The sequence below is a fragment of the Phascolarctos cinereus genome, unplaced genomic scaffold (assembly GCF_003287225.1).
Source record: "Phascolarctos cinereus isolate Bilbo 61053 unplaced genomic scaffold, phaCin_HiC Scaffold_2;HRSCAF=192, whole genome shotgun sequence".
Classification (NCBI taxonomy): domain Eukaryota; kingdom Metazoa; phylum Chordata; class Mammalia; order Diprotodontia; family Phascolarctidae; genus Phascolarctos; species Phascolarctos cinereus.
In genome coordinates this window covers 376,713,276-376,734,256 of record NW_027555625.1, presented here as the reverse complement: position 1 = coordinate 376,734,256, position 20,981 = coordinate 376,713,276, and positions in this window count along the sequence as shown.

Sequence of the window (20,981 nt, the reverse complement as noted above, 5' to 3'; positions counted from 1 at the left end):
CTGATAAAAAGACCAGAGCTCAACAAAAAATTTGATCTTCAAGTACAGGACTCAAGAAGGACTTAAAAAGGTAAATGGGACAGAAGGATACAATATGTTGTTAATAAGGGGGGGCTGTTTAAACCCCTACAAGGGAATATGAGACTTGCAACCCTTGAGAACTGTATTGTTATTACGCCTTGTTAAAGGAGTATACACAAAGAGGGTGGATATTAGTTGACTTTGATGTAATGATAAAAAAAATCTAATCAAGTGGGTTAAATGGATCCAAATAAGTGGATCAATCTGATCTTAGAAAATGTACTGAGAAAGGAGGAGGCAGACAAGGGTAAATTACATTACAGGAAAAGACACAAAATCCTATTACAGCAGAGGGAAAGAAGGAGGGGGGAGCATTGTTTGAACCTTACTCTCATCAGATTTGGCTCAAGAAGGGCATAATAATCAGTTAGGTATAGAAATCTAACTTGCCCTATAGGCAGTAGGAGGGAAAAAGGGAAAGAAAAGGGGGGGGGGGGAGTAGGGAGGAAGCAGCAGTAAGACTAAAGGGATAATAAAAGGGGGAAGGGACTGAAGGAGGCAGTGGTCAAAAGCAAAACACTAGTGAAGGGGAAGGAAAAAGGAGAAAGAAAAGCATAAATAGGGGGAAAAGGATGGAGAAAAAGACACAGATAGTAATCATAACTGTGAATGTGAATGGGATGAACTCTCCCATAAAACAGAAACAGATTGCAGAATGGATTAAAAACCATAATCCTACAATATGTTGTTTACAGGAAACACATTTGAAAAAGAGTGACACATACAGGGTAAAGGTAAAAGGCTGGAGCAGAATATATTATGCTCAGCTGAAGTAAAAAAAGCAGGGGTAGCAATCCTGATCTCAGACAAAGCAAAAGCAAAAATAGATCTAATCAAAAGAGATAAGGAAGGAAACTACATCCTGCAAAAGGCACCATAGACAATGAAGTAATATCATTACTAAACATATATGCACCAAATGGTATAGCATCCAAATTCTTACAGGGAAGTTCGGGGAGTTACAGGAAGAAATAGACAGCAAAACTATACTAGTGGGGGACCTGAACCTCCCTCTCTCGGCACTAGATAAGTCTAACCACAAAATAAACAAGAAAGAAGTTAAGGAGGTGAATAGAACATTAGAAAAGTTAGGTATGATAGACCTCTGGAGAAAACTGAATGGGGATAGAAAGGAATATACTTTTTTCTCAGCAGTACATGGCACATACACAAAAACTGACCATGTACTAGGGCATAAAAACCTCACAATCCAATGCAGAAAGGCAGAAATATTAAATGCATCCTTTTCAGATCATGATGCAATAAAAATTATATGTAATAAAGGGCCATGGAAAGATAGACTAAAGAATAATTGGAAACTAAATAATCTAATCCTAAAAAATGATTGGGTCAAACAACAAATCATAGAAACAATCAATAATTTCATTCAAGAGAATGACAATAATGAGACAGCATACCAAAACTTATGGGATGCATTATAAAATGTTTAAGAGCCTACCTACCGAAACAAACCCAGGAACTCTATGAACACAATTACAAAACACTTTTCACACAAATAAAATCAGATCTAAATAATTGGAAAAACATCAGTTGCTCATGGGTAGCCTGAGCTACTATATTAAATATACTATATATATATATATATATATATATATATATATATATATATATATATATATATATATATATATATATATATAATAAAAAATGTAATGAAATAACAAAAATGACAATCCTACCTAAGCTAATTTACTTATTCAGTGTCATACCAATCAAACTACCCAAAAAATTATTTTATAGAGTTAGAAAAAATAATAACAAGATTCATTTGAAAGAACAAAAGGTCCAGAATATCAAAGGAACTAATGAAAAGAAATGCAGGGGAAGGTGGCCTAGCAATTCCAGATCTTAAATAAAGCAGCAATCATCAAAACTTCTTGATACTGGCTAAGAAATAGGGAAGTGGAGCAGTGGAATAGGTTAAATATGCAAGACACAGTAGTCAATGACTATAGTAATATATTATTTGATAAACCCAAAGACCGCAGATTCTGGGATAAGAACCCACTCTTTGAAAACATACTGCTGGGAAAACTGGAAAAGAGTATGGCAGGAACTAGGCATAGACCCAAATCTCATACCATATACCAAAATAAAGTCAAAATGGGTTCATGACTTAAAAATAAAGGCTGATACTGTAAGTAAACTGGGAGAACAAGGAATATTTTACCTATCAGATCTATGGAGAACAGAAGAATTCATGACCAAACAGGAGACAGAGAACATTATGAAAAGCAAAATGGATCATTTTGATTACATTAAATTGAAAAGTTTTTGCACAAAGTCAATGTAACTAAGATTAGAAGGAAGATAGAAAATTGTGAAAGAATTTTTACAACCAGTCTCTCTGATAAAGGCCTCATCTCTAAAACATATAGAGAATTAAGATAAATTTTTAAGAATACAAGCCATTCACCAATTGAAAAATGGTCAAAGGATATGAACAGGCAGTTCTCAGATGAAGAAATTAAAGCCATGTATAGTCGTATGAAAAAATACTCTAAATCGTTATTGATTAGAGAAATGCAAATCAAAACAACTCTGAGATACCACATCACATCTATCAGATTGACCAACATGACAAAACAGGAAAATGATAAATGCTGGAGAAGATGTGGGAAAATTGGAACACTAATGCATTGTTGGTGGAGTTGTGAAATGATCCAACCATTTTGGAGAACAATTTGGAACTATGTCCAAAGGGGTTTAAAAATGTGCATACCCTTTGACCCAGCAATAGCACTTCTAGGGCTATATCCCAAGGAGATCATACAAATGGGAAAGGGCCCACATGTACAAAAATATTCATAGCAGCTCTTTTTGTGTGGCAAAGAATTGGAAATTGAGAGGATGCCCGTCAATTGGGGAATGGCTGAGTAAGTTGTGGTGTATGAATGTAATGGAATACTATTGTTCTATAAGAAATGATGAACAGGCTGACTTCAGAAAAACCTGGAAAGATTTATATGGTCTGATGCTGAGTTAAGTGAGCAGAACCAAGAGGACTTTGTACACAATAACAGCCACGTTGTGTGATCACTAATATTGTTAAACTGAACCCTTCTCAGCATTACAAGGATCTAAGACAGCTTCAGAGGCCTTGTAATAGAAAATGCTGTCCACCTCCAAAGAAAGAACTATGGAAGTTGAATCGCTATCATTTTTTCCCCCTTCTGTTGAGTGTTGTTTCCTCTTCCTGATGATTCCTCCTATTGGTTTTAATTTTTACTTGCAATTTCAGTAATGTGAAAATATGTTTAATAGGAATGTAAATGTATAGCCTATATCAGATTGTGTGCCATCTTGGGGAGAGTAGAGGGGAGAAAGGGGGAGAAAACTTTTAAACTCAAAAGCATATGGAAGTGATTGTTGATAAATCAAAATAAATTAATAAAATAAAAAAATGTAAAAAAAAATCCCAGCTGCATAGAAGACAGTATGAGATATAGGATTCCCTTAAGAGGAAGAGGCAGCTAGTCCTGGGAGACTATGATAAGGAGAAAAGCAGGAGCCATAGGCTCCCCCTCAAGTAGCCAACATCACTGGTATAGCAGGCAGAAGAGGAAGGTACTAATCTGTAGTGAAGTCACTGTCAACTCCCCCCTTCTCCTACTCAAAGCGCTGTGTCTGAAGAGCTGTCATCTTTTTCCTCCCCTCTTTCTTCCTTGTTCCATTTAGGCAGAGCTGAGGGGAAGGGGGGAACCGTGTCCAATTTTCTTATCCATCACTGATGATAGTTTTTGGTCATCTTTTTGTAAACGTGTTTGTTTCCACTGTCTATAGGTTTAGAATTTTTTTTAGATAAGTCAGTCAGTCAATAAGCATTTACCATGCCTCTACTATGTACCAAAGCACTGTGCTAAGCTCTGCGGATACAAAGAAGGTAAAAAACAGAAAACAAAAACACCAAAAAAACCCACAAAAAACAAAAAAACCAGTCCATGCCTCAAAAAGATCACAATCTAATGGAAGAGGAAACAAGCCAAAAAATGTATAAACAAGCTATCTCCAGGATAAATAGAAAATAATCAACAGAGGAAAGGCACTAGAATTAAGAGGGACTGGGAAAGGCTTTCTATAAAAGGTGAGTTTTTTTTTTAAATTGGGACTTAAAAGAAGCCAGTAGGTGGAAAGGAGGAGGAGATGAGGAAGAAGAGCATTCCAGGCATGGAGAAAAGCCAAAGAAAATGCCCTGTTAATGGGACAGCAAGGACACCACCGTCATTGGATTGAAGAGCATGTGTGTGGAGAGGTGTAAGAAAATTGGAAAGGGGGACTATGTTATAAAAGGCATTAAACACCAAACAGAGGATTTTATATTTGGTACTAGAGATGATAGGGAGCCACTGGACTTCATTGAGTATGGGAGTGACTGATCATACCTGGGCTTTAGGAAAAGCATTTTGATGACTGAGGATGGAATAGAATAGGGAAAGACTTGAGGCAAGTAGACCAATCATAAAGCTACAGGCTATTGCAATAGTCCAGATGTGAGGTATTGATAGCTTGCAAGAAAGATAGTGGTGATCAGAGTACAAATGGAGGGATCACCATAAGGGGTTTTGCATTTCACATCTAGATGTAGCTAGATCCCCTAGAGTCCTGACAGGGGAAGTTAAAAGACGTCTTTGGAAACTATTGAGTCATAGTTTAGTTTATGAGGGTCTTACAGTTCCCCCAAGTAGAACTAGAAAACTTGAACTCAAGGCTTACTTGGTTTTCCCTTAGAGCAACGAGGCATTTGGAGCCATGGTGTGGCTTGGAGTGTGAGAGCAGACACTGGAGGTTAAACTCTTCCCCTTTTAAAGAAACCAGAGAATAAAGCCTAGCCTCTGAGTTCTATGTATACACTCTTTGAGGCTTTCATCTCTGCCACTGTTTGGGAGGGGAAAGTAAGTAGAACACACAATAATACTAATAATAATAGCTAGCATTTCTATAGCTCTTACTATGTGCTGCTAAGTACTTTACAAATGTAGGCTAATGGTCAGGAAAGCTTCTTAATTAGAACGGGCCAAAAGTGAAGTAGGCTGCCTCAAGAGGCTATGGGTTGAATCTCATCTGACATCTTCAAATAGAAGCTGAATGTTCATTTCTTTCGTAATATACTGGGATTCTTTTGACATATAGGTTGGTCTGGATTGCCACCAAAGTCTCTTCTGACCCTAAAATTCTGTGAACTATGAGTATGAAGTAATGACTTGTAGTGGTCTGGTATGAATTGACAGACAAAGCAAAAGAAATAAAAGTCATGGGTAAAGCATAAGCTTTACCTCTTTAAGCCTCAATTTCTTCCAATGTAAAATGAGAGGATTGGGGTGGATTCGAAGAAGATTGAAATTGCTTCAAATGCTAACATCCAGTGAAGCCTTGGGATCTTATTGATGGTGGTTTCTTTGCTGTTCCATAGGTATCAACTGAATCTCTAATACAAGTAGCCATTTCCTATGCCTTTAAGGGACAACCATTGTGGTTGTGGATCAGTAGAATTATCTTCATAAATAAATGGACAAGTCATTGAGAAGTTTCAGTGCCAACAGGGAAAGTATAGGAGAACAGATTATCACCAGAGGGCAGCATAGAGCTAGCCATCTGAATTCGTTACTCATTCATTATTTTATTGAATGTTCAAATTTCCAGTGGTGCCAAATAACCCTGGACAGTATGGAAACCAAAGTGGCCGAAGGAAATCCTGAATTTGATATCTCCTCCAAGATAAAGACATCAAAATGGACATGAGGATAGCAGAGTTACACTCAGGACAGCCAAGGATGTTGGAAAGATCCTTGTACTTTGGTGGCAGAGAGGTCAGGGTTCAAATCCATATAGTAATGTCTTCTAGACATGTGAATATGCCAAGTCATTTAATCCCTAACAATTTCACTTTCCTCATCTGTAAATAAGGACTGACTTTTGAACTATCTACCTCACTGGATTAAAATTCAATGTGTTCAAAACAGAACTCATTTTCTTCCCCTCTAATATTATCCCTCCTTAAAACACCCTTACTTTAGTTGAGAATAACACCACTTTCTTTCCAGGCTATGTGTTAAACTGGAGATTCACAACCTCACAGGCATCCTGACTCTTCCCTCTAAATCATCCTCTATGCACAATTGGCTGCAAAATCTTACTGACTCAGTCCGCAACAGCTCTCATTTCCATCCTCTTCACTCCATACACAGGGCCACTGTACTAGGTCAGGCCCTCACCACCTTTGACCTGGACTAGTTCCAGAACTTCCTAAATGGTTCTCCTGCTACCATTCTTTGCCGTATTCAATCTACATTCCACATGGCTGCCAAAAACATCTTCTTAAATCATAGGTCTGATCATATCATACCCATGCTCAAAAATATCTGTTGACTTCCTGTTTCCTCTAAGATAAAATACAAATTACTTGTCTTGATACAGAACTTAAAGTTCTTCATAATAAGCCCTTCTGCCTTTCCAGACTTATTTCAGTTTGCTTCATCAACTCTACAATCCAGTCAAACTGGGCTATATCTGTTTCCCAAACTCAATATTCCATTTTCCACCTCCAGGGCTTTGCATAGGCTTCCTTGCATGCTTAGAACACATTTGCTCTTCACTCCTGACTTCGTAAATTTAGCTTCTTTCGGGGCCCAGCTCAGCTTCCAGTTCCTATATGAAGCCTTTGCTAATTCTCTGAAGTTTGTGAGTGCTCTCACCTGCCTCAAACTATCTTATATTTACTTAACTGTTTACATGTTATATCCCTCAGGAGAATTTAAAGTTCTTGGAAGGCAGAGAACATTCTTTGTTTTTATACCACATTATCACCATTGTCTTTTACACAGCAGGCACTTAATACATGTCTGTGGTAAACCTTAAAGCACTATGCACATGTGAGTTATTACTTATATCCACAGTTCTCTACCTGGATTGTTCCTCCGAAATAGTAGGAATCTTCGTCATATATTTCACTTTTCTGCCTTAGCTACTCCCTGACCCTTCTTCTACACCTCCCTATCCTTGAGTCCTCTCAAGGCTCCAAGTTAAGTCCTAACAGCTGTGTACACATTCAGCGATGACTGGGTGTCTATGAAGACATATGTATTACATACATTTAATCTTTAAAATAGATCAGTCTAGGTTTCTCAAATATATACTTCACACAGAGATGAGGGGAGTCTAAATTTAGAAGTGAACTCAAAACTTCTGAGCCTCCTACTCTGTTTAGTTTTGACAAATCTCAGAACTGGAGACTGCCATAGTTGGGGTGAGAAGGTTGGGGGGTAATTTTCCTTATTCCCCTGGCTGTACTAGAAAGGAGCAATTTCATTCAAACAAACAAGATTCTTCATTGTTTACATAGCCCAGTCTTACATGGTTTTAGTTAAAAAAGCATGTTTTTCATTGAAGTTTCCTTTTTTAAAAAATGATGGTTTTACTTAAGAGGAAAGAATCATGAAATTCAAGGCTTTAAAAATCTCCTAATAGTTTTGCCAATAAGGGGCCCTGTAAATGTCTTCAAAAACCTAATTGACTCTAATTAGCTCATATACAACACATTAGTTGGAAAGATAGTCTTTAGGACAAGTATATTATTCTCTTAAAGGAATCTGGTTCCATCATTAACTTTGAGGGCCAAGTTAGAGGGCTTAGGCTCCAAACACCTTATGATAACAGGATGCTGAGAGTGAGTGTGGAACAGCTGAAAATATTAAAACAATATTATCCCTGTTACATTATACTTCATGGCTGGCTTTCACGGAAACTACATCAACAGGGTGTGCCTCTTACTTGGTGCCTGATCCTAGCTGAAATCCAATGATATCCTTAAGAACAGCTTTTTCCAAAGTCTTATCATGTAATCGCTTATCTTGCCCTCACAATGTCTGAGAAGAATGGTAAGTGACATGCTAGGTGCTGAACTTAGAAACTAAATGAGGAGCATTGCAAGGGAGTGAGCCCAAGGGGAAAACAGGGAGTGAGCCTGAAGCTTTGTACAATGACTGAGACTTGCCAAGGGTATGTATGTATATGTTTGTGTGTGTGTGTGTGTGTGTGTGTGTGTGTGTATGTGTGTGTGTGTGTGTGTGTGTGTGTGTATAAAATATACATATATAAAATATGGCTCCTGCCATACACTATGTGTTGGACTGGGAGTTTTTAGATATGTGAAAGTAGAAAGTGAAAATAAAAAGTAGAAAATATTCTTCTACAGCTCTGAAATGCATACTTGAGTTTTGAGGTATTGAGATCTTAGAAATGTATAGGGGGTAGTGGAGAAGAGAATGTGGGGGAAGGACCTTCTCCAGAATACAGTGTCCTTCCTCCTCCCTACCCCTGCAGATAAAAAAAGGGTATGCTCTCTTAAACCTCAGGAAAGAGACTCCCTGCAGCAGGAGTACTTGACCAGGGTTCGATGAACTTTTAAAAAATATATATGTTAAATATATATGTGTGTGTGTGTGTGTGTGTGTGTGTGTGTGTGTATAACAGATATGTATATGTCTATAGGTAGAACTATAATTGGTTTGCTTTGCAAGCCTATGTATTTTATTTTTTTTGCATTTCAAATTATCATTATGAAAAAATGCCTATAGGCTCCATCAGATTTCCAAAGTGGTCCATAACATATGCAAAAGTTTGAAGAAACTCTGAGCTCCAGTTTATAAATTTCAGGATGTTAAAACAATGTCATGGGTGTAAGCCCAAAGGACTTTTCCACATTGGTGGTTAGTTGGCATAGATTGTTGGACTTGTAATCAAGAAGACAAGTTAAGATATCACTTCATTCACTTACAAGCTTAGCTAGTAAGATGAGTCTATGAAAGATATGTGATTTCAACAGTGTGTGGAACTGTAAACTCCCAGTGAAGGACCTCCCTCCAGATCAGAAGCTATTTATAGCTCAATAAGCAAGTCAAAGAGTTCCCTGAGGTCCACAGAGGTTAAGTTACTTACCCACATACACACAGCTACTAAATGTCAGAAGCAGGATGTGAACCCAAGACTCCCTGATTCACATCATCACATGATCCACTAAGCCACAATACCTGTCATAGGTACTTTACAATTGCTTGTTAAATGGAATTGCACTGAACATGCCATGTGCATAAATGAGAGAGAGAGAGAGAGAGAGAGAGAGAGAGAGAGAGAGAGAGAGACAGAGAGAGAGAGAGAGACAGAGACAGAAACAGGGAAACAGAGAGACAGAGACAGAGAAAGTGACAAAGAAAGACAGAGATCAGAACATAAAAGCAAAAAAAAAAAAAGAAAAACAATTCCTAACCTCCAGAGGCTTATATTCTAATAGAATTAGAGCTGAAAGGGGTAGGATGTGGAGTGGAGAAATTTGGAAAGTCAGGAGGAGAGCCAGAAGAGAAGTGAGAATGGCCGGCTGAGGTACTCCTTCAAATGGAGGTTCCAGAATTCACAATTAGAGAAAAGGAAAATAGAGATAAAGGCATCTCTAGACTGAGACAACAGCTAGAATGGAGGTGGAAAAATCCAAGAAATAGGAATGAAGTCAAGAGAGAGAAATGTGTGAACAAATTTTCCATTTTCTTCTGTGTCTTGGTTTTGAATGGTGACTATGCCCACAAGGTAAATAAAATAAGCTATGGGTACAATGCCTTCAAAATGGGTACCAAGGAAAGGGAGAGGTAATTATCTTACATAAAAGAGGCAAAAAAAAGCTTTTACAGTGGAGGGGAAGAGGAGGGAGGTGAGGAGGAGTGAGTGAACCTTAATCTCATCAGAATTGGCTCAAGGAGGGAATAACATACACAACTCAATTAGGTATAGACATCTATTTTGCCCTACAGGGAAGTAGGAAGGGAAGAGTATAAGAAAAGAGCGGGGGGGGGGGGGGGGTGATAGAAGGGAGGCCAGATGGGGGAGAAGCATAGTCAGAAGCAAAACACTTTTGAGGAAGAATAAGGTGAGAGAGAGAAAAGCATAAATGGGAGGGGGAATAAGATGGAAAGAAATACAGTTATCAATAGTAACTGTGAAAAAAATTTCAAAGCAAGTTTCTCTGATAAAGCCCTTATTTCTCAAACATATGGAGAACTGAGTCAAATTCATAAAAATAAGAGCCATTCTTCAGTTGATAAATGATAAAAAAAAGATATGATCAGTTTTCAAATGAAGTAATCAAAGCTATCTATAGCCAGATGAAAAATATTTTAACTCACTATTGATTGGAGAAATGAAAATTAAAACAATTCTGAGGTACTACCTCATACCTATCAGATTGGTTAATAGGAAAGAAAAGGTAAATGACAAATGGTGATGGGGACAAGGGAAAACTGAGACATTAATGCATGGATGGTGGAGTTGTGAATTGATTCAACCATTCTGGAGAGCAATTTAAAATTTTACCCAAAGGGCTATAAAACCATGCATACACCTTTCACCTAGCAATAACATTACTAGATCTGTATTCCAAAAGAGATTTTAAAAAAAAGGACCCATGTGTACAAAAAATATTTATAGTGGCTCTTTTCTTGGGGCAAAGAATTAGAAATTGAGGGGAGGCCCGTCAACTGGGAATGCCTGAACAAGTTGCTGTATGTGACTATGATGGAATACTATTGTACTATAAGAAATGATGAGCAAGCAGACTTCAGAAAAACCTAGAAAGACTTGTATGGACTGATGCTGAGTGAAATGAGCAGAACCAGGAGAATGTCGTACACAGTAACAGCTACGTTGTGTGTGATGACTAACGTTGATAGACTTAGCTCTTCTTAGCAATGCAAGAAACTAAGATATCTCTAAAAGTCTCATGATGGAAAATGCTATTCACATCCAGAGAAAGAATTTTGGAGTTTGCATGTAGAATGAAGCATACTATTTGCTCTTTTTTTTTTCCTTCTGTTTCATTTTGTTTCTTCTTTCTTGTGGTTCCTCCTATCATTTCTAATTCTTCTTTATGACATGACTAATGTGAAAATATGTTTAATAGGAATGTATATGTAGAGCCTATATCAGATTGCATGCTGTCTTTGGGAGGGAGGCTGAAAGGTAGGGGGAGAAAATTTAAAACTCAAAAGCTTATGGAAGTGAGTGTTGAAAACTAAAAATAAATTAATTTAAAAAAATGAAATGATGAGCAGGATGCTCTCAGAAAAACCTGGAAAGACTTGCATGGGCTAATGCAAAGTGAAATGTACTGTGTACAAAGTAACAATATTGTAAGATGATAAGCTGTGAATGACTTAGCTATTCTCAGCAATGCAACAATCCATGACAACTCTGAAGGACTTATGATGAGCAACGCTATCCATCCCCAGAGCAAGAACTGATGGTGTCTTGATACTGATTGAAGCATACTTTTTTATTTTATTTTCCTTGAGTTTTTTTTTCCTCTGGTTTCTTTCACAACAAGACTATTTTGAATATGTTTTGCATGACCACATATATATAACATATATCAAATTGCTTGCCTCCTCAGTGAGGGGGTTGGGGAGAGTTGGAATTCAAAGTCTTAAAAACAAATGTTGCAAGTTGTTTTTATATATAACTGGGGGGAAATAAAATACTAAATAAAAAAAAAGGAAAACAATGGGTGCCAAGAATCCATGCTTTCTGTAACCGTTTTGCTGATGTTCAATCCATGGCTAAGATGTTCCCATAAGAGAAATCCAAGTTATTATGATATTAAGGAATAAAGTGCTGGTTTGAGAATGAAGAAGACCTGAGTTTGAATCCTGCCTCAGGCACTAGTTAGGTGACCCTAGGAAAATCACTTAACTTCTCCTTACCTCAATTTCTTTATTTATAAAATGAATACAGATCATCATATTCACTGTAAAGCTACCAACAAAATGGAAACCCACACATAAGGCATTGTTTTTGGGTCCACCTCTAGGTACTGCAACAGTCATAACTTCCACACTGCTACAACTCACTTTCAGGGACCTAGAGATAACACTGATGTAGGGGAATGCATTCCCACTACTTGCAGCTTCTGAGTCCCCACCAATACGTTTTTCATTTACACAGAACAGTTTCAATTATACTATTAACTCTTAAATATAAAACATTTACAAAAAAAAAAAAAACCAAAAATAATCATAACTAACTTTTACTAATTCTAATTTACTTCCTTTGTAATCTTATTTTTATTTTTTTATATTTCAAAACATTATCAGATCAAAATAAAAAATAATCAGAAATAATTACTAAAAATCAGGCATAACCATCTGTCCATAAACCTGGTTCCCGTTCTCCCACCATTGCACATGGCATCTATGGGGAAGAAGGGGTAGAATTAGCACAAATTTACAGAAGCTAAGTAACAGGGCACATTAGTAGGGAAACACAGGTGTCCGGGGCAATTCACAACTCTCTTTTGCGGGCCTTGATATTCTTGATCTCTTTAGAGAATAGAAAACTGCTGGGTAGGACTAGTCCTCATCTGTACTTGTCCACTCTCCTGCTAGATGAAGATGCTTCTCTGCTACTCTTGGGCCACAGAAACAATGTTAAGTTCTTTTAGCGAACAGAAACCTTAAGTCTGTGATCTGTAGAGATCATCATCTCCTCCTTTGGCTGGAATCTGAGGCAGCGTAACACTCTTTTAGTGAAAAGTAGTTTCTTTTAGGGAAAGTAATTCCTGTTAATTCAAACATCTGAAATAGATAGATAGATAGATAGATAGATAGATAGATAGATAGATAGATAGATACATAGATAGATACATAGATAGATAGATCTGAAATATCTATCTATATTTATATATATATATATAGATATAGATATAGATATAGATATAGATATAGATATAGATATAGATATAGATATATGCATTTAGGTCAGTTCTCTATGCCTTTTAGGGGATTTCCCTCTCTTGAGTCATAGACAATATGGTATAGGGCAACATAGGAAATCTTTTCAGGGGTTGCCCCACTCTCAGACTAGAGATCAAGAGATACCCTTTCCTCAGTCAGCACTTTGCACAGAATTGTTGCTGTTTCTGTTGTTCAGTTGTTTTCAGTTGTGTCAGATCCTTTGTGATCCCATTTGGGATTTTCTTGGCAAAGATGGAGTGGTTTGCCATTTCTTTCTCCAGCTTATTTTACAAGTGAGGAAATTGAGGCAAACAAGGTTGTGACTTTCCCAGAGTCACACAGCTAGTAAGGGTCTGAGGCCATATTTGAACTTGGGAGGATGAGTCTTCCTGACTCCAGGCACAGCACTCAATCTACTGTGCCACCTAGCTGTCCCCTTGCACAGAATAGGATGCTATTTTCTCCAATCAGCTCCCAACAGTGAAGCATTTCTGCAGTCAAATCAATCCCTGACTCAAGAAAAACTTGTTGACTCTTATCACTTTAAATTTCTCTTCTCCAAACTTCTTGGCTCCAATGGCTTGTGTGTGTGTTTTGTTTTGTTTTGTTTTGTTTTTGTGAGCATCTTCTCTCCTTGGCTTCCCTAAGTCTTCTCAGTTAACTTTTTGAATTGTCTTCTAATTTCACTTCTAGTACCTCAAATTAGGGTCTTACTTCTATTATAGGTTGAGAAACCTATAATCTACACCTTTCTTAGATATGACACAAGTAGTTAATATACAGTAGATCCATACTTGCAAAACAGTTCTTTGATTCCTAGCAATAAACTCCTATGTCCTAAAAGCAGTCCCATGCAAATTAGCTACTATGAAACAATGCATTATAGCCATCTTTATAGTCAGTTAGTACTTCTGCCTCTGAGGGGCATCCTTTCCCTCTGGTCCTCTCAGAATTATCTCTTCTCAAACACTTTTATCTGAGGAAGAGCTTTCCTCTAAATTCTCGGAACTGCCTATGCTTCTCTCAAATACTCCTTTATCTGTGTTTCTCACAAGAATGCCCCTTATTTGTGATTTAATTAAATAAAATTTCAACATAAAAAAAACAATAACTTTATCCCCATTTTATAGAGGGGGAAAATGAATCAGAGAGAAATTTAACTTGCCCAGGTCACATAACTAATAAATATCTGAAGAGTGATTTGGACCTTACTCCTTACTCCAAGGCCAGTACCTATCCACTCTGCCATATTCCTTCAAGTATTTGATCATTTCTTTTTTTTTACATTTTGAGAAAATAGTTTATTTGTGAAACATTTTGAACAATTATCTTCTCCTGAAGTTAAGAAGGAAAGCACGAGGAACCTAAGAGTCTATGTATTGCTGACACAATAAACTTGCATACCTGGAGAGGTTTTTTTTGGTTTGTTTTGTTTTGTTTGTTTGTTTGTTTTTGTTTCTTTTTCCTGCTGGGAAAAAAAAAGTCTATAGGAAAAAAGGCAGAAAAGCTCTTCAGTTTGGAAGGATCCTAGAGACTTCTAACAATCCTTTCAAGATTCATTTCTTGTATCTCTGCTTACATAATAACATTTTTGTTGCTGGCATAACAAAGGCAAGAATGCAAAACAAAGGAATAAGTGGCAGATCTCAGATAGTAATTGTTGCCCTCTGACTCTAAATACAGTGAGGTTTTTGGTACTACGCCATGACGTTCATTTTTCCTGGAACTTGTATATACAAATGTACATATACCTGGAAACAGGTACATATATGCCCAGGCAACTCGTATTTCCTGCCCCTAGATACAGAGCCTTGATCAGTATATCTGCAATCCTTTATTAAGCACTGACCAAATGTCCACCCAACTTTCTATTAGGTGCTATGAAGAGAAGTTCAAGAAGGGTGAATAACCTGAATCCAAGGAATTTTCAATCTAGATGGACAGAGAGAGATGTATCTATATGAATCAATTAAAGAACACTATGAGACAGTGTATAAACAAGTGCTAAATGCTATGATATAGATTATAAGTGCTATGGAAATTGAGTAAAGGGAGATATCCACGGGAGTTGGGTGGTAGGGAAACAGGAAGGTTAAGGAAAATCATGTCACATGATCAGGCAAGTAGAAATCAATACAAACAAGGAGGAGGGATGTGGGGGAAGCAGCTGGCACTTCAATATAACTCTCATCTGAACTGGTCAAAGGAAGGAAGAATACATACATACATATACACACACACTTTTGTGTACAGGAATGAATTTCACTTTATAAGAAAATAGAAGGGAAAGGGGAGAAGGAGGATTAGAGGGAGGGTAGGTTAAGGATACTAAGCAAAACAAATTCAAATTAAGGATACACACAAATATTTATAGCTCCTTTGAGGTGCAAAGAATGGGAATCTGAAAACACGTCCATAAAGTGGTGAATGGATGGACAAGTCATGGCATATAAATATTAATTGTGTTGTAAGAAATGAATTTCAGAGAAACCTAGGAAAACTTTTATGAACTAATGTAGAATGAAATGAACAGAATCATGAGAATGATGTAATGGCAAGTAACTTTGAAGAAATTAGGAACTCTTATCGGTATAATGACTAACCATGATTCCAAAGGACTAATGATGAAACATGTTACCCACTTCCTGATAGAGAAGTGAAAGATTCAGAGTGCAGAAGAAGACAATTTTTGGTGGGGGATGTGGCCAATGTGGAAATTTGTTTAAAAATTACTATGCATGTTTGTAATGGGTTTTATTTTTCTTTAGTTCACAATTGGGAGGGAAGTTGGGGGATTAGGTAAGAAGGCGGATTTTTGGTGATTGAAATAAACATATATGTATACATATATATATATACAGATATGTATATGCAAGTACATATATTTTATATATACATATTTATATTTGTATAATTGTTAAATGGATATGCAGAGAAACCAGTGAGCTTTCAACTAGCCAGAATATAAACCAAAAAAAGATAAACATTTCTTTTTCTGTTGTTGGAGGAGGATATGAATCATAAAACTGTGAATGTGAAACAAACCTACTTTTGTTTTTGCCCCTTGTTTCATTTACATGTCAAACACAGAGGATCCGAGGTTGGAGATGGGCTGCCTTACTCTAGCCTCCCATGTAGCTTCTGAGAGACATTTTTTTGGCTGAAATCCAAAAATAGGTTTGGGGGACAAAGGCTATCAATTAAAGAGTAGTTAAAAGACTATGTTAACCCCAAGTAGGACAGGTGTCTAGGACCAAAGAAATACAATCTGCAATAGGAAAAGGATAGTCAAAAGAATGGAATCAATGCTGCCCTGAGATAATCTCTGGATTTTATTGGCTCCCTGTGTGGATGTTTTGATTCATAGGCTCAGATACACACACACACACACACACACACACACACACAGAGAAAGGCTCAGAGTGCTTTTTTCAGGAAGAGACTTTCTAGACCCTGTATCTCAGTAGAGGGCATTGGAAAACAGCCAAGTAACCCCAGAGAGCTGACCCCCAACTGATGGTAGCAAAAAATAGCTCAGGGGCCAGTAGAGACATCAAGCCAGGCAATGCGAATGAACATAACAGAATACAGAGTTGTGATGCCAAGCAGACAGCAGTGAAAGAATATAACAAAGGGGCAGCTAGGCGGCACAGTGGATAGAGCACCAGGCCTAGAGTCAGGAGGACCTGAGTTCAAATTCAGCCTCAGACCAGACGCTTGACACTTACTAGCTATGTGACCCTGGGCAAATCACTTAACCCCAATTGCCACACACACACACACACACACACACACACACACACACACACACACAGAATATAAGAGGACCTCACAGCTTTTCAGCAATAGACGTGATCTGCTCATGCCACAAAAGAACCCTGTCCATATGGCCCACCCTGACTGTTCTCCATGCATGTGCCATGCTCAAAAGGATTTTTGTAATATGCCACTGCACGTGTGTTTTCTATTCATATGCATTACCTACAAACACATCCTCCATGACTATTTCCAGGTCAGATGTATTCTCTGCCTATGTGTTATTCTCTACTGATAATATGACAACTATGGAGTAAGTCTACCCTATTTGTTCACAGGGAAATTTTTCTTGGAATTTTATTTGCTATGCTATTTGATTAAAAGTCCTGTTTTAAACCAAGAAATCCTCTGACTGACTTGTTGTTGTATAAAGGTGTAGTTTTGAGATGATACTGACCCATAGAGCACCTCAGACCTGGAATAGTATTTTGGGGTCCCATGTATGAGGGAGCACACTGCTGCTTTTTTGTCGTTGTTGTTGTTCAGTTATTTCAGTCATAACTGACTCTTTGTGGCTCTATTTGGGGTTTTCTTGGCAAAGATACCGGAGTGGTTTGCCATTTCCTTCTCCCACTCATTTTACAAATGAGGAAATTGAGGTAAACAGGGTTAAGTGACTTGCCCAGGGTCACATAGCTAGTAAGCGTCTAATGTTAAATTTGAACTCAGGTCTTCCTGACTCTAGGCGTGGTGCTCTGTCCTCTGCACCACCAGCTGTCCTACACTGCTGCTAAAAGCATAATACCAATAGAACTTATTTTACTTGGTTGTTTTGAGGATCAAATGAGATAATGTTTGTAAAATGCATTGTAAATTTTAAATCACTCCATAAATATCTAGCTGTTGTTATTTATATAGTATTGAAATACTGAATATGTATTCAAGAATATATAATACAGTATGTTACATTATATATTCATATATATTTATATACATAAATATGTAATAATACTCAAATCTATGAGAGGGATTTTCTGGACTGCATAGACAGAAGACTAGCAGCCAGGAGGCCCCAAGCCAGCCAATCCCTAGAGAGCAGAACCTGACCCTATATTGCCCCCAGAATAAGTCCCTTGCAATTCAGAACATGGAAAAATACAGTCTGATCTGTACCAGTGTGGGCACAGGACAAAAGACAACCAGCTTGTCTTTGACCCAGACAGACTTCCTGCCCATCTGCACTTGTCTTCCTGTTGTTCTTGAGTCTCAGATGGCAGCTGCGGGCTCTAGGCAATGGTCTCCTGAATCAAACCTCAAACGCAAACTGCAAAACCCAAATTATCCTTCCACTGAAGTCTTCCTCCACTGCTTTATCATGGTGTGGAAGTGAGGCCAGACTTCGCAAAGGCAACCCCAATGGAACAAGACTCAGTGAGATCCTACCAGCTGCGGGGCTTGGAGCTGAGCCCAGGGACATCTGTCATATTCCTGCTGTTTGAGAACCAGAATGGCCAAGGTCAGAGAGGCTCCTCACCAGAAGGGTCAGGCCACAGGGGTATTAATTTTTTCAGCCACAGAATCTCATGAAGAGGTTACCTATAAAGAATTCAGGGATTGGGCTCTAAATCAGTGGAAGGAGTTTTCATACTGATAAATCATGTATCCTTAATGTTTTGGCTCCCTTACTACTTCTTCATCCCTAATTAAACTATTTTCTCCCTCTTTTCTCTCTTCCTTCCCTCCTTCCCTTTCCTTCTTTCTTCCCTCCCTTCCTTCCTTCTCCCCTCTCTCCCTCCCTTTTCCTTCACTCCTTCTCTCCTTACCTTCCTTTCTTTTTCCCTGTTCCATTTTTTCTCCCTCCCTCCTTCCTTCCTTCCTTCTTTTCTTCCTCTCAGTTCTTTAACTCTTCCTCACCTGCCTCTCTTTATATATATTCCTCCTTTGCCTTTTCTTTGTACCCTTTCTCACATTCCGCCTATTCTCTGCCTCCTCATTGTTGTTTCTGAGCCTTTTTCTCTCCACAATTTTATTTTCCCTTGCCACAGAATATTTTCTCTCCTCTTTCTTAGAATGGTCTTTTCTGATCACAAAGAATAGAGAGGTGCAACCTTCCCAAAAACTGTCTATCCTGCATCAAGTCCAATCATTTACATCACTCCCCTCTTATAACCTCTTCACCAGAAATGAATACTTGGGACCTACGTTTTAAAGTAGGGAGAACTCAAAGAATATGAAAGAAGCAGTTTTCAAGGGCAGCTAGGTGGTGCAGTGGTTAGAGCACTGGCCCTGGAGTCAGGGGGACCTGAGTTCAAATCCAGCCTCAGACACATAACACTTACTAGCTGTGTGACCCTGGGCAAGTCACTTAACCCCAATTGTCTTGCCAAAAACAAAACGAAACAAAAGAAAGAGGCAGTTTTCTCAGTTCTATTTCCAATCTGTCCTGCTTTGGGGAATAAGTATGAGAACAGTCACTTCATGACTGTGATCCAGCTTCTGACAGCAGGTGTGAAAAAATCAACAAGACACACACAGAACCTCATTAATTTAGAAACATCATTCAAAAATTGAGGTACTCAGGGGAAAGAGTGTGGAAACAGGGGTGGGGTTGGGGATTAACCAAGCAAATAAAATTCAAGATTTGGGACATTTTTAACTTACTGAACAAACTGTTTTTGATTATTAATTACAGCCATTTTTTTTGAATATTTTTATTTGAATATGAACAAAGGATGGCAGAACGTAGTGGACAGTGGACTGAAATTGGGGTTAGGAGTGGACCTGAGTTGGAATCTCAGTTCTAAACTCTAGTTGTATGATTCTGGGTGAGCTGCTTACCTCTCAGAGCTTTTGTCTTCTCATCTGTCAGACAGGAATAATCATACATGCATTACCCACCTACCAGATTATGGAGAAAATCCTTTGGAGTGCTTGAAGTGCTTTCTATGTGAGCTCTTATTACAGATAGTTGTGTCATGAAAAAGTAGATCCTGAGAAGATCTCTAGTTATCTAGGCAGCAAGGTGGCTGAGTGAAATGCTGGGCTTTGAGACAGGAAGTCCTAAGTTCAGATCTTCCCTCAGATATTCGCTAGCTCTATAACTCTGGATAAATCACTTAGTGGCTGTGTGCCTCATTTACCTCATCTGTAAACTGGGAATAATAGTTGTACCTACCTCCTAGGATTTTTTTTTTGTGAGGATAAAATGTGTTCCTATATGTAAAACACTTTGCAAATACATCATTAGATTTTAACTTTGCTATTACTTGTATTTCACTTATTCCTGTACTTCATGTATGTATTATTTGTATTTAAAGTAATAAAATAGTATTTCCCTAAGAGTATCTATTATTCTAACATTTCTCTAACTCAAACCTGCTTTCCCTCATACATCCTTCTGTATTGTTATTCCAAATAGCAAACTTTTGGTAGGAAGATATTCTCAGTTGTTCAGTTGAAGTTCTGAGCCAAAAGATGTTTAGCAGTTCAGCAGGGTGATATAGAAGAAAGAATATAAGATTTGAAATCAATAGACTTGGACTCAAGAGGGTGCAGTGGATAGAATTCCAGGCCTGGAGTCAAGAAGATCCAAGTTCAAATCTGGCCTCAGACACTTACTAGCTGTGTGACTTGGGCAAATCACTTAATCTCTGTGTACCTTAAGCCACTAGAGAAGGAAATGGCAAACTACTCCAGAATCTTTGCCAAGAAAACCCCAAATGGGGTCACAAAGATTCAAACATGAATGAAATGATTCAACAGCAACAAAGACCTGTACTTATGTCCCAGTTCTGTCAAGTGCTTACCCTAAGCAACTCATTGAAACTCTTAGGCCTTAGTTTCCACATCTGTAAGATAAAAGGGTTAGATTTAATGATCTCTAAGATTCCATCCAATTCTAAGGTTATAATCCCTATAGTGCATTATTAAAGTCATTTGGCTAAGAGAAGGCCTTCCCAGTCAGAAAAAGTCCTGTGGAGAGAAGAGAGCAAGCACATTACGTCTATAGGCCAACACTAAATTAGGAGCTAGACCTGTGATTTCATGAGAACTCTCAGGCAAAGAAACTCATTCTGCCTTTTCAAGTTGACACCTTCTTTGTAACATAATCTTAGAAAGCTGCCTAGATCCCTGAAAAAGTTAAGTGACTTGTCCAAGGTCATTCAGCTAATGAATAAAAGAAGCATGATTTGAACCCAAGACTTCCTTGTTCTAGTGCTAGTGTGACACTCTGCCATTGCAGTATTTAACAGAATTTCAAAGAGCTGCCTGTTCAGCATGTCAGGGAAAAAAACAGAAAGATGCTTCCTTTCATAGACATATATCTTCTGCCCTATTGTTTGCTAAATACTG